The sequence below is a fragment of the Chrysemys picta genome, chromosome 5 (genome assembly GCF_011386835.1).
Source record: "Chrysemys picta bellii isolate R12L10 chromosome 5, ASM1138683v2, whole genome shotgun sequence".
NCBI lineage: Eukaryota > Metazoa > Chordata > Testudines > Emydidae > Chrysemys > Chrysemys picta.
Window position 1 is genome coordinate 1722683 of NC_088795.1, and position 14708 is coordinate 1737390.

The 14708-nt window shown below is 43.9% G+C and overlaps 1 long non-coding RNA gene across 2 annotated transcripts in view; it reads left to right on the forward strand.

Annotated features, from left to right (window-relative positions):
* Positions 1 to 1480: 1480 nt before the first annotated feature.
* LOC135984070 (uncharacterized) overlaps positions 1481 to 14708 on the forward strand; it is a 102438-nt gene continuing 89210 nt past the window's right edge. For both annotated transcript variants that reach the window (XR_010601992.1, XR_010601993.1), the window contains exons 1-2: positions 1481 to 1571; positions 2468 to 2581. This is a non-coding gene — a long non-coding RNA (uncharacterized LOC135984070). The remainder of the gene's footprint in view (positions 1572 to 2467; positions 2582 to 14708) is intronic.

A 14708-nucleotide genomic window follows, 5' to 3' on the forward strand; every position in this document is an offset into this window, starting at 1 on the left:
CCAGCTCCAGTTGCTGAGTGTGGGCAGAGCCAAAAAAGGCTCAGCTGGATGTGTTAGTGGGCTGCCACAACTTCTTGTACTGCCATGTGGGATGGACAGTCAAGTTTTTTTCATAGTGCACCATGAACCAAGGGCACCTGGCAGAAGACGACGATACAAACATGGCAGAATCCAGCTAGCTGGTGCTGCTCATGACTCTCAATCTAGCTAACGAGGTCTTCTCTGTAGGCCGGCACTTCTGCACGACAGTAACAAGAACAAACAAACAAAAGGGCCTTACAGCTGGGGAAGGTGCTAGGAAGCCTGAGCTAGGCTGGCTTGACTTGAGTCTGCACAGCGTGTTGTGGATGCGTGAGTCTGCATATGAGGCCCAGAGTCTCAGAAATTGTAAACCAAGGGTGACTAATCAATGTGGGCACTCTGGCTCAGGCTTAAAAACATGGAGCCTATGGGATCAGGTGCCACAGACTCAGGTTGACATTGCTATGTAGACACATTCATAGTCAAGTCATAATTGGAAAATTTTAGCGAGTTAGTGCACTCCTTCAGTATGCCCAGCGGTGAGATAAAACTCAAGTCTTTTGTGTTGCAGGTAATGAGAGAAAGCTTCTGCATCTCTGAATAAACCAAGAAAAAGGCATGCTGGTGCAATCTGTCAAACTCCCCTTAAGACAAGGAAGGCAAGTATATGGTCTTTTGAAAGATGTATTGATAAGGACAAGTATCCATAGGGAATTATGGATATTATGGGTTTCCCTTTTCCTGGCGTCTGCCCTTAATATTTCATGCAAGTAACTTGTAGATCAGTTCTGGGTCAAATTACCTTACTTCAGCTGGTTCTCTCCCAGCCAATCAGGTTACTTGTCTCCTTGCTTATTCTGAAAGATGAAGGAAAAATGCCCTGGCAATTTTTTCCCCCAGTTGCTGTTAAAATTAGTATATTCTGTTGTAATTATAGATACGTTTGTAACCAATGCTTACATTTACAAAGTTGCAAAAGTATTTGAAAATGTGAGTAGATCTCCATTGTTCATGGAAGAAAATCATAAAAATTATTTCCTCCTTCATTAGGAGATAAAAATGAGTTTGAAAAAGTCTTTGTAAAAGTGAGACCCTATACCAAGGGCAGAATTGGAGTTCAGTCTTAGCAACTTTGAGCCAGCAGATATTACTGTTTTCTCCTGACAGCACTACAAAGCTGGCACAGCTCTGGGAAAGTGAAGTTCATTACTTTATTGGGGATGAGTGAGATAGAAAAGGGACAGATTTACTGGAGACCTTCAAGTTGTTGGCAGGATTGGTTTAAAGAAGCAAAACTACACAAACATTAAGTTTGCCTGGGTTTGAAGTGGCAGGAAGCCAGTAATGGATGGGGCATCAGGCATAGCTTCTCTGGAGAAAAGCTGTACAGGAGTTCTGTATTTAAACAAAACTTGGCAAACTTTCTAGAAACTAGTCTGAAATGTTTGGTTACCACCATAGATGCTGCTAGGAAAAATATGAATTCATATTCTACACTACAACTTAACTGTCCAGATCAGTGGATGCCTCCATTATGAGAAAAATTACAGGTAAGGAAACTAGCTCTTAATGCTAACGTGAATACGTGCTTTCAGCTTAAACATTGATGGCTCTCAGGCAGCTGCTCTTGGTCAAATTGAAATGGTTGGGTGCTCAAAAAGGTGTTTGATTAAGTTGACTGAACTTTGTAGCCTATAGTAGTAGTAATGGGAGCAGCATGGTTAAAGACCCTTCATTCGGTAAGAATTGATAGAAGTCAAACCCTTACTGCAGTAAAAGGGAATGTAACACCAAAGATCTGAGGCACCCCTGCCACTTCATAGTGACTTCATGGTTTACGAGGTTCATTATGAATGAATAGAAAAGGAGGGATGAAGGATGGTCTAATGGTTAAAACACTGAAAATGTCTCAACCTGGGTTCAATTCCTAGGTCTGTTGCAGACTTCTTCTGTGACCTTGGGCAAGTTACTTAATCACTCTGCCTCCATCCCCATCTGTAAAATGGGGATGTTTGCAAAAAAATGTTTGCCTTCCTCTGCAGTGTGGGGCATGGGTCACTTGCTGGAGGATTCTCTGCACCTTGAAGTCTTTAAACCACAAGTTGAGGACTTCAATAGCTCAGACATAGGTCAGGGATTTATTACAGGAGTGGGTGGGTGAGATTCTGTGGCCTGCATTGTGCAGCAGGTCAGACTGAAGATCATAATGGTCCCTTCTGACCTTAAAGTCTATGAGCCATAAAGGCCGAGTTACAAAAGCTTAAATTAGGCCAGTTTTTGTTCCTAATTGTTACTTTTTATCATTAAACACACATTAACTGAGCTGATTCTCCACCTGATGAGTTTGTCTTCTTTGTCAGACATCTGGTCCTTTTTTTTTTAATCAAGGTTGTACCTAATCTGTAGTATAAAAGTTCTCTAGACATAATGACATTACATTTTGCAGAGACAATCCAAAAGCAGACCAGCAGAGTCCACACTGCAAGCTCCAAACCAAGAGTGCGAAGAAAACGAACAACCCAGCACATCAAAGCATCAATTCAGATCATTAGGCTTCAAGGTATGTCTTATTTTTGTCTGGTAACTTTAAAATATACTGTAACTTTAGAGAGGTGAGTAGAAAACTGACTAGATTTGGATGAGATTTGTTGGTGGGCATATAGCAAACTGCACTTTTGATTATTTTAAACTTACCCCAGGCACAGGAAACTAGATCCTCAAGTTCTATACTGCTTTGAGGAATCTAACAAATTCTATTTAAAGATTTGTCCAGAGAACTCTCTCAAAAAGCAGTTCAGGGTGACCCAATACATATTGAGAGTGGGGATCAAGATTCCACACTGGATCAAAGGACTAACTCATGAGTAGGGAGTAACAGGATGCTAGACAATGAGGGTAGCTGTAGATGGGAACTTTGACAGCATGAAACTTCTGGAGCAGGGGATTTTATGCGTTTATTATATTATTGTCTTCCTATCTCAAACAAGGGTTTTGTAAGAAGTCTTTCTGGTGAAAACTAGAGTTGGAGCAGCATAAGGGAAATGTAATGACTTCAGAGGTTTTGGCTTATTTAGGGATAACAAATGCATTTCAGTTCAGAAAATTAACTGAAATTGAGTCCTGGGAGCAAGGCGGCAACAACTGAGCTCACTAATCAGAAAAAGGGTTTGATGGAGGGTTGTTACTGTGAGCTCTAGCGAACAGACTGGGCTGTGTTAGTAGTGGGATGGAAAACAAGCAGTAATGCTGTTGTGCAAGGCAGTTGTTCAATCTTCTTTGGAATATATGGTGTTGGTCACCATATCACAAATGGTATTACTGCATCCTCAACTGCAGAGTTGGACAAGGAAGTCCAGGTTAAAAAAACTAACAAAAGCAAACAAAAAACCCCAAAACAAAACAAGGAAAGGATCAAAAAGGATCACTATGTAACTGGATCACTATGTAACTGGATAAGACAGCAACAGGTGATTTAACAGTTGTATTAAATAAATCATAAATGAGTAAGTTCTTAAATGAGGACACAAATCAAGGGAAATGGGGAAAAAAATCAGGCAGGACCTACTTCATTTAAATAGCACAAATACATTCAGTAAAATGTTGGGGAAGGGAAGTGAGGCAGGCTACGTTTGAAAGTGCTTAGACTTGCTTTTGTAAGAGACTACTGAGAGGTATGGTAAAGCAGGAAGATGGGGTTATGTTATTAAAGGGCAGGTACGTCCTAGATCACTTTGAATTGGGTGTACCACTGACTGTGCTGTGATTATATTGTAATGATGTCTTGTTACTACTTACAATCTTCCAAATAATTTCTTAAATATTCAATTCTACGATAAATGAGAATACATATTAATGATCCTGCTGCTTCACCCTCTGAACCGCTCAAGATAGCCAATTCCTTTGTGGAACTTGAGGTCTTTGAACTATTTTTATAGATGTGGGAGAGAATAATATTTTTCAGATGCTTTTCAGAATCTCACTATATGCATTAGAATAAAAACACGTGTTCACATTAGTGATTGTACTGTCTGAAGTGCTTTGAGGAGATCTGGATAGTGTTGTGATTAAGAAATATTTAAATACTTGCAAAGGTACATTTTCAGTTAAAGACATGATATTAATACTATAAAGTACATTGAACAGTACAGATGAAGTGAAGTGGCCACAATCACTAATCAACTAAGGTTGTTTTTTTCTCCCCTAGCTTCGTAATTCTCTTCCTAAAGCAGCAGAGAGTCATGTGGCACCTTTAAGACTAACAGATGTATCATCAGCTGACGAAGTGGGTATTCACCCACAAAAGCTTATGCTCCAATACATCTGTTAGTCTTAAAGGTGCCACAGGACTCTCTCTTGCTTTTTACAGATCCAGACTAACACGGCTACCCCTCTGATACAATTCTCTTCCTAGGCTTTCTTAAAAAGCATAAAGGTTTGAGAGTCAATTGCTTAATGCTGTACAACAATTAGACAGAAGAAATAAATTACATGAAACTGGCAAGTCAGAACTTCATGAGAGAATTAGGAGACAGTATCAAAGGGTTTAATATAAATATATATTTTAATAAGTATTGTGTTAGTGTGACAGGTTCGTCCCCGGGGTGCTACCTGGAACTGGGGTACCACTGAGCCCTCTGACCCACCAGCCTGGGCTCCCTCTCACACTGTGCTGCTGTGACAAGCTGCAAAGCCCACCAAGCTTGCACTTCCACCAGCTTTCACACAGGTAGGGGGATACCCAGCTGCAGCTACAGGCAGGCTCTGTCCAGCCACTGCATGCAGCAACAGCAGAGAGGCTACAGCCTAAATAACCACCAGCTTCCCAGGCTAGGACCCCAGAGAAGTACCATCCTGCCCTGGTCAAATCTGGCCAATATATGGGTTTAATTAGGGTGACCAGACAGCAAATATGAAAAATCGGGACAGGGGGTGGGGGGTAATAGGAGCCTATATAAGAAAAAGACCCCAAAATCGGGACTGTCCGTATAAAATCGGGACATCTGGTCACCCTAGATTTAATACCCAGCCTGCCTCTCCTGCAATGTGAAGAGGACAGTGCTCACTTGTGGTAACCCACACACTTCAGTCAAGTCTCACTGGCTTAAATTAAAGCATAAAATAAATTTATTAACTACAAAAGTTAGATTTTATGTAATTATAAGGGATAGTAAACAGATCAAAGCAGATTACCTAGTAAATAAACAAAAACACAAACTAATCTTAAAGTACTAGGAAGACTGGATATGAACTAGCAAATTCTCACCCTGTTGATATAAGCAAGCTATCATAACTATAAAGGGAAGGGTAACAGCCCTCCTGTGTACAGTACTATAAAATCCCTCCTGGCCAGAGACTCCAAAATCCTTTTCCCTGTAAAGGGTTAAGAAGCTCAGGTAACCTGGCTGACACCTGACCCAAAGGACCAATAAGGGGACTAGATACTTTCAAATCTTGGTTGGGGGAAGGCTTTTGTTTGTGCTCTTTGTTTTGTGGGTTGTTTGCTCTTGGGACTGAGAGGGACCAGACATCAATCCAGGTTCTCCAAATCTTTCTGAACAAGTCTCTCATATTTCAAACTTGTAAGTAAACAGCCAGGCAAGGCGTGTTAGTTTTTATCTTTGTTTTCTCAACTTGTAAATGTACCTTTTGCTAGAGTGTTTATCCCTGTTTGCTGTAACTTTGAACCTAAGGCTAGAGGGGGGTCCTCTGGGATCTTTAAGTTTGATTACCCTGTAAAGTTAGTTTCCATCCTGATTTTACAGAGATGATTTTTACCTTTTTCTTTAATTAAAAGCCTTCTTTTTAAGAACCTGATTGATTTTTCCTTGTTTTTAAGATCCAAGGGGGTTGGATCTTGATCCACCAGGAGTTGGTGGGAGAAAGGAGGGGGATGGTTAATTTCTCCTTGTTTTAAGATCCAAGGGGTTTGGATCTGTATTCACCAGGGAATTGGTGAAGAGTCTCTCAAGGCTACCCAGGGAAGGGAATTAGCATTTTGGGAGTGGTGGCAGCGGACCAGATCTAAGCTGGTAGTTAAGCTTAGAAGTTTTCATGCAGCCCCCCACATTTGTACCCTAAAGTTCAAAGTGGGGAAGCAGCCTTAACACAAGCGTACAGATTCTCAAGGCACAAGTTGACTTTGCTTAGCAACTTGGGTTTCCCAGATTGTCATATACAACCTAAAAAGCAACAGAGGGTCCTGTGGCACCTTTGAGACTAACAGAAGTACTGGGAGCATAAGCTTTCGTGGGTAAGAACCTCACTTCTTCAGATGGCATCTGAAGAAGTGACGTTCTTACCCACGAAAGCTTATGCTCCCAGTACTTCTGTTAGTCTCAAAGGTGCCACAGGACCCTCTGTTGCTTTTTACAGATTCAGACTAACACGGCTACCCCTCTGATATACAACCTAGAAATTCTTTAGCCTGGGTCCAGTTCAGTCTTTGTTCAGTCTTCGTTCCTCAGACGTTTCCACATGTCGTCTTGTGTGGGGAGTGAAGAACAAAAGATGTCACTCCCTGCCTTATATAGCTTTAGCATAGGTCAGGAGCCCTTTGTTCCCAAATCTTGGTTACCAGATGAGTTTGTGGGAAAAATACTGACATCCCAAGATGGAGTCCAGCACCATGTGACCTGGTCACATGTCCTTGTAGAGTCATAGCAGCCATCACTCCCAGGTTGACTCAAGCATTCTCAGGAAGGCTGAGCTCTTTTATGGAACATCAGCACTGTCTGGTTTCTTCACTGTTGTATCTGAAGGCTAGTTGTGGGGTGTCACCCAGAGCAAGCATATTTGAAATACTGATCATAGAATATCAGGGTTGGAAGGGACCTCAGGAGGTCATCTAGTCCAATCCCCTGCTCAAAGCAGGACCAATCCCCAACTAAATCATACATAGTCATAGATACATAGTCAATATTTACAAAAATGATACATGGATACAATTAGGATAATCGTATTCAGCAAAGCATATCCTTTCCAATGACTCCTCACATGCCTTATCTTGCATAAAATCCATCATAATTATGCCATACTCATATCATTGTAATATCACTGAAGAATATGGGGTGCAGTGTCAGAGGGGGCTCCTTTAGAAACAGATTTTTAATGAGGATTAGTGATTAGGTACTGAAATTCATCTGCTCTCCTCCTTTATTCAAAAGCAGATGTGATCTCTCGGTGCTTTTATCACAACACATGGTGTCAACAGCACAGTAACACAATAATGCTGGAAAAGCGAGGCCTGACTGACGTACAGGTTAAGAGATCATAACTGACCGACTGTTTTTAGTACTAGTGTTTTTCTGCAGTAAAGTCAACTTAACATGCAACAATATCATCCATTAAAGAGCTGGTTTGCCATGACTGCAGCTTACCATCGTCTCATTGTTACCTTGTGTTCTCGTCAAATGTTTGCTGTAGCTGTAGAGTGCTGTAGAGTGTATATGCTCTGCTGGTCAGGGACCATCATTGTCATATGTCAATACAGTACCTAGCACAAAGGGACGGGGGCCAATACACCTGGCTGTATGATACAGCAGTCTATAATTGGGAGTTAGCAATCCTTGAGGAAGAAAAGAGCAAGCTGTTTAACAACCTACCGTTATTCACTCTGTTGGTTTGAGCTAGAGCTAGAACTTGAGAAGAAATATAGGTTAGCTTTCCCCTAATATTATGAAACTAATCTGGTTTCAAAAAGAAGAAAGGCGAGGGGGAAAAAAATTAAGACTTATCCTTACAAAAAAAAAACCAAATTAAAGTTCTAGCCCATGCCCCTTGCGCACACCCTCCCTCCCCAAAGGGAAGAGAAACTGGTCTGTCAATCATTTTTTAACAAAGCATGCTGGGAAGGGGTGCAGTCTGGTGTCTCTTTACAAGGCAGGCTCTACAGGTTGTTTAATATGTATCAGAACAGCATTCTAGTAGAAGGAGAGCTGCATGAAGATACTTGGGGGGGTGGGGGAAGAAACAGGTTCATTTTTTTTCTCTGATAAAAGTTGTTTTAACAACCAGAAAAGACTTCAGGAACCATTTGTTTTGAGTTTTAGTTTTGGGGACCAGTTTATATGTACTTTACTGTGTTTGTGGATGTAAATCACTTTCTATGGTTAAAAACTGCTTTATTTCTGTTTGCTTACCATCAGGGCAGGGTATACTGACTCAATGTGTGGCTGGTGATATCTTTTAATTCCTCTCTGGCTTTATACTATTCTCAATGACTTGGGGTTTAATAAATACTAGAATAAGATACTTAATATGAGACTCTCTTTTCTTGTGTAGCTGGCATACAATTTTTGTCGAGCATGAACTACATATTTAACAAACTACAGGTACTGATGAATAGCAAGGGAGGGACTCCCAACCTCCAGCTTAGGGTGTGTGGGGGTCCAACATGATTCAGAGAAGGGTCTGGATCTATATTGAAGCTCCGCCCCCTGTAGAATGGTCAGATGTCATGCTCATTGCTGTAAAAATTGCTACATTTGGTGGTATTGGTGAGTAACAGACTAGGAAAAGTCCAGTCACAGAGAGGAACCCCTGGACTTCAACATAGCTGCAACTGTTCCCATGGTGGTGAGGCCTCAGCTGGAGTACTGTATCCAGGCTGGGCACCACACTTGAAGAAAGATTTGGACAAACTGGAATGAGTCCAGAAAAGAGCTACAAAAATGACCAGGAGATTGAACTGGAATGTCAACTGGCTAACAAAGGATGACTCCTATTGGTAACAGCTAAGATGTCACCAAGAAGCAATACGAACAGTTTCCTTAGTCCCTGAGAATACAACAGAATGACTGGTACTAGCCTTGTAATACCATCTGAATTAATACTTAGAATCATAGAATCATAGAATATCAGAGTTGGAAGGGACCTCAAGAGGTCATCTAGTCCAACCCCCTGCTCAAAGCAGGACCAATTCCCAGCTAAATCATCCCAGCCAGGGCTTTGTCAAGCCGGGCCTTAAAAACCTCCAAGGAAGGAGACTCCACCACCTCCCTAGGTAACGCATTCCAGTGTTTCACCACCCTCCTAGTGAAATAGTTTTTCCTGATATCCAACCTGGACCTCCCCCACCGCAACTTGAGACCATTGCTCCTTGTTCTGTCATCTGCCACCACTGAGAACAGCCGAGCTCCATCCTCTTTGGAACCCCCCTTCAGGTAGTTGAAGGCTGCTATCAAATCCCCCCTCATTCTTCTCTTCTGGAGACTAAACAATCCCAGTTCTCTCAGCCTCTCCTCATAAGTCATATGCTCCAGACCCCTAATCATTTTTGTTGCCCTCCGCTGGACTCTTTCCAATTTTTCCACATCCTTCTTGTAGTGTGGGGCCCAAAACTGGACACAGTATTCCAGATGAGGCCTCACCAATGTCGAATAAAGGGGAACGATCACGTTCCTCGATCTGCTGGCAATGCCCCTACTTATACAGCCCAAAATGCCGTTAGCCTTCTTGGCAACAAGAGCACACTGTTGACTCATATCCAGCTTCTCGTCCACTGTGACCCCTAGGTCCTTTTCAGCAGAACTGCTACCTAGCCATTCGGTCCCTAGTCTGTAGCAGTGCATGGGATTCTTCCGTCCTAAGTGCAGGACTCTGCACTTGTCCTTGTTGAACCTCATCAGGTTTTTTTCTGCCCAATCCTCTAATTTGTCTAGGTCCCTCTGTATCCGATCCCTACCCTCTAGTGTATCTACCACGCCTCCTAGTTTAGTGTCATCTGCAAACTTGCTGAGAGTGCAGTCCACACCATCCTCCAGATCATTAATAAAGATATTAAACAAAACCGGCCCCAGGACCGACCCTTGGGGCACTCCACTTGAAACCGGCTGCCAACTAGACATGGAGCCATTGATCACTACCCGTTGAGCCCGACGATCTAGCCAGCTTTCTATCCACCTTACAGTCCATTCATCCAGCCCATACTTCTTTAACTTGGCGGCAAGAATACTGTGGGAGACAGTATCAAAAGCTTTGCTAAAGTCAAGAAATAACACATCCACTGCTTTCCCCTCATCCACAGAGCCAGTTATCTCATCATAGAAGGCAATTAGGTTAGTCAGGCACGACTTCCCCTTCGTGAATCCATGCTGACTGTTCCTGATCACTTTCCTTTCCTCTAAATGTTTCATAATTGATTCCTTGAGGACCTGCTCCATAATTTTTCCAGGGACTGAGGTGAGGCTGACTGGCCTGTAGTTCCCCGGATCCTCCTTCTTCCCTTTTTTAAAGATGGGCACTACATTAGCCTTTTTCCAGTCATCTGGGACCTCCCCCGATCGCCATGAGTTTTCAAAAATAATGGCTAATGGCTCTGCAATCTCACCCGCCAACTCCTTTAGCACCCTCGGATGCAGCGCATCCGGCCCCATGGACTTGTGCACGTCCAGTTTTTCTAAATAGTCCCGAACCACTTCTTTCTCCACAGAGGGCTGGTCACCTTCTCCCCATGCTGTACTGCCCAGTGCAGCAATCTGGGAGCTGACCTTATTCGTGAAGACAGAGGCAAAAAAATCATTGAGTACATTAGCTTTTTCCCCATCCTCGGTCACTAGGTTGCCTCCCTCATTCAGTAAGGGGCCCACACTTTCCTTGCTTTTCTTCGTGTTGCTAACATACCTGAAGAAACCCTTCTTGTTACTCTTAACATCTCTTGCTAACTGCAACTCCAAGTGTGATTTGGCCTTCCTGATTTCACTCCTGCACGCCTGAGCAATATTTTTATACTCCTCCCTGGTCATTTGTCCAATCTTCCACTTCTTATAAGCCTCTTTTTTGCGTTTAAGATCAGCAAGGATTTCACTGTTTAGCCAAGCTGGTCGCCTGCCATATTTACTATTCTTTCTACACATCGGGATGGTTTGTTCCTGCAACCTCAATAAGGATTCTTTAAAATACAGCCAGCTCTCCTGGACCCCTTTGCCCTTCATGTTATTCTCCCAGGGGATCCTGCCCATCTGTTCCCTGAGGGAGTCAAAGTCTGCTTTTCTGAAGTCCAGGGTCCAGGGTCCAGGGTCCAGGGTCCATACTTCAGTGAACCCAACTGCAATCTACCACTCAACACCAGCCGTTGTAAACTCTCTGGAGAAAGAGCACTTATTTGCACTGTTTCTATGGCCTTTTTGTACTTTCTGTGGATTTTTTTTTTTTTTTTGAGAAATAAAGAATAATTGAAGGGAAAATGTAGAGTTTTTTTTTAAACACTAAAAAGGAATCTCCCAGCACTTCAATTTTGCCCCATCAATATTTTTCTCTTACTCATTTGGGGTGTTTGGTCTACATTTGGGCTGTGGCATGCAGAGAGAGAAAGCTAGAACAATTTAGGTTAATAACACTGCTCTACAGCCAAAATGCTTCTGAAATAAATGTAGTCAAACTTTACTAATTCTGGGTCACTGAGAATGAAAATGATGCTTAAAATTGTTGATTGGCTCTAGTTTTCAAGATATGCTATTGGGTCAGTATATATGACTCTTGACTTGGAATGGCGGAGGATAAGTGGTTATAAAGGGAAGGGATCTCAATTTAAACCAGAAATGACTAAAATACATCTTTGACTTGATCTATGAATAAATCTATGACGGGGTTTGGACAGTACTTGCTTTTTAGGCAAAACAATGAATGATGCAAACTGAAGCTGGTATTGCGTCATACATGATATGAATTGCATCATGTTATTCCTAGAAGTCATGGATGATGCAATCATAACGAAGCTTACATCACTCTGCTGAACAAATTGCCCTATATCAGCTCTAGAAATCATACAGTGTCGTGCTCTCTTATTTGTCAGTGTTTGATTTTGCAAAGGGACACATTTCTGTTTAGCCAAGTGAGCAGAGATGCCTCGTACTTGTGTGAACAGTGCAGATAACTTCTGCTATGTTTGTGGTGAAGTGACTTTTGCATCACAAAAGCGCAGTATAACCACTATGGTTAAGAAAGCCTACCATCTTTATTTTGGCTGCAAAATTGGAGATCGGGACAAGAGATGGGCCCCACACATATGCTGAAACACTTGTGCAACAAATCTTCACCAGTGGTTGAACAGGAAAAGGAAATCTATGCCTTTTGCAGTGCCAATGATTTGGAGAGAGCCAACAGATCATACCAGCCATTGTTACTTCTGCACGGTGCCTCCAGTTGGGAATACAAGAGACAAGCCAAGAAGTGCCAAGTAGACACTGAATAGGACTAAACTATGTACATAATAGTTTTTTGCCTTTTGTTTCATAATACATTTTATTTATATAACCCTTTTGCTGATTTTTAAAGTGTAACATAAACAGGACAGGTGAAATATTATCATGTAAAGCAACCATAAACACATGAAAAGACCTAGGTTTACAATTTATGATTAAAACTCTACTATCTACACAATATACATAAACATAAAATGTAAAAACTTAAATATCTTAGAAACAGTATCCAATCAGTTGTTTTAATTGTCATATTTGAATTCAGCACACCAAAATACATCATAAATAGCATATTTTATCTCTGAAGCAGACGACTTCTCAAAAATTGTAGACCAGTGTAATCACTCCTTTTGGGTTGCCAGCTTCTGACAGCTGTCCCCCAGCCAGACCCCTCATTCCCTTCTGCCCCCCAACACCCTGCCCCAGCCTGGAGCCCCCATGAATCCCTCATCTCTTGCCCCACACTGGACTCCATAGCCCCTCTCACACCCCAAACCCCTGCCTCACCCTGGAGCCCACTCCATCCTGAACCCCTCATAGAATCATAGAATATCAGGGTTGGAAGAGACCTCAGGAGGTCATCTAGTCCAACCCCCTGCTCAAAGCAGGACCAACCCCAACTAAATCATCCCGGCCAGGGCTTTGTCAAGCTGGGCCTTAAAAACCTCTAAGGAAGGAGATTCCACCACATCCCTAGGTAACCCTGCTTCACCATCCTCCTAGTGAAAAAGTTTTTCCTAATATCCAACCTAGACCTCCCCCACTGCAACTTGAGACCATTGCTCCTTGTTCTGTCATCTGGTACCACTGAGAACAGCCTAGATCAGGGGCGGCTCTAGGCACCAGCAAAGCAAGCATGTGCTTGGGGCAGCCCATTTGCAGGGGCGGCAGGGATCCAGCCTGGGAGCTGAGAACCAACAGGGGACCCTGGGAGATGTAGTTCCTTGGTTAGCTCCCTGCCTATAGAGCCAGCCCTGGAGCAGGGAAAGAACTACATTTCCCAGCATTCCCTTGGCCACTACCAACAGGAAAGAGGGGGAGGGAGTGAGGAAGCTGAGACCTCATGCTGCAGCCTGCTTTGTATGGAGAGCTGCATTGGGAAGGGCAGGGATACCATATTTTAACAATCAAAAAATAGGACACTCCATGGGGGAGGGAGGGTAGCCCCACCCTGCCCCCATCCACTCCCTCCGACTGCCCCCCACAGAAACCCCAACCCATCCAACCCCCCTGCTCCCTGTCCCCTGATGGCCCCCTCCTGGGACCCCTGCCCCAACTGCCCCCCAGGACCTCACCCCCTGTCTAAGCCCCACTGGTCCTCGTCCCCTGATTGCCCACTCCTGGGACCCCACCCCCTATCTAAGCCTCCCTTCTCCTTGTCCCCAACTGCCCCCTCCTGAGACCCCCCCCAACTTCCCCCCTAGAACCCCACCCCCTACCTCTCCCCTGACAAACCCCTGGGACTCCCATACCTATCCAACTGCTGCCTGTCCCCTGACTGCCCCCCCGAACCTCCGCTCCATCCAACCCCCCCACTCGCTGTCCCTTGACTGCCCCCCCTTACCCCTTCTCCAACCCCCTAGCCCCATTACCGTGCCGCTCAGACCAGCATGTCTGGCTTCGCGCAGCACCAGACACGCTGCTGCATACATGCTGCCGTGCTCCCCTGTGGAGCCACAGCCCCCCCACCCCCCCGCACCTGCCTTCCAGATTTGAACACCTCAAAATTCAGGAGTGCTCAAGCTCAGTTTGGGCAGCTGTTACTTCATTTCCCCCAAATCAAATATACTGATCCACTGTAACTTGCTTTAGAAAAAGTAGGATAAAATTGAGCAAGAAATGCTTCCCAGTGGTTATTAGGACTGGAATTGTTATTTTCAACAGCCATTGCCTTTTTTTGTTTTGTTTGTTTGTTTAAAAGGAAGACAGTGATATTACATTGGCAAATTCCCCATAGAAAGAAAGAGTGGAACAAAAGAATAATAAAGGCACCTCAACTTTTCCTCATTTATGTAGGACAGTCTTATAATATGCATCCAGATATCCTTCAATCACACAAGCTGAAAATTGTTCCACTTTACTGCAGTTCTGTAACCATATGGGAACCAATCCTGTCTGTGTTCTGTGCACATCCAAAATTCCTGCTGAATGACCCGCCTTGGGAGCGAGTTACCAGTGACCCAGGGCTGCAGCGGAAGGAGGGTGTAGGTGTGTGGGGGAGGAGAGCCCAGGGCTGGGGCAGCAGGAGGTATATGTGGGGGGGCAATGGTGGGGGGGTAGGGAGGAAGCCCAGGGCTGGGGCAACAGGGGGTGCGGGTGGTGGGGGAGATCCCAGGGTTGGGGCGGCAGGGGGGTGCGGCGAGGAGCCCAGGGCTGGGACGGGGGGCAGCCAAAATTTTTTTTGCTTGGGGCGGCAAAAAGCCTAGAGCCGGCCTTGGCCTAGATCTATCCTCTTTGGAACCCCCTTTCAGATAGTTGAAAGCAGCTATC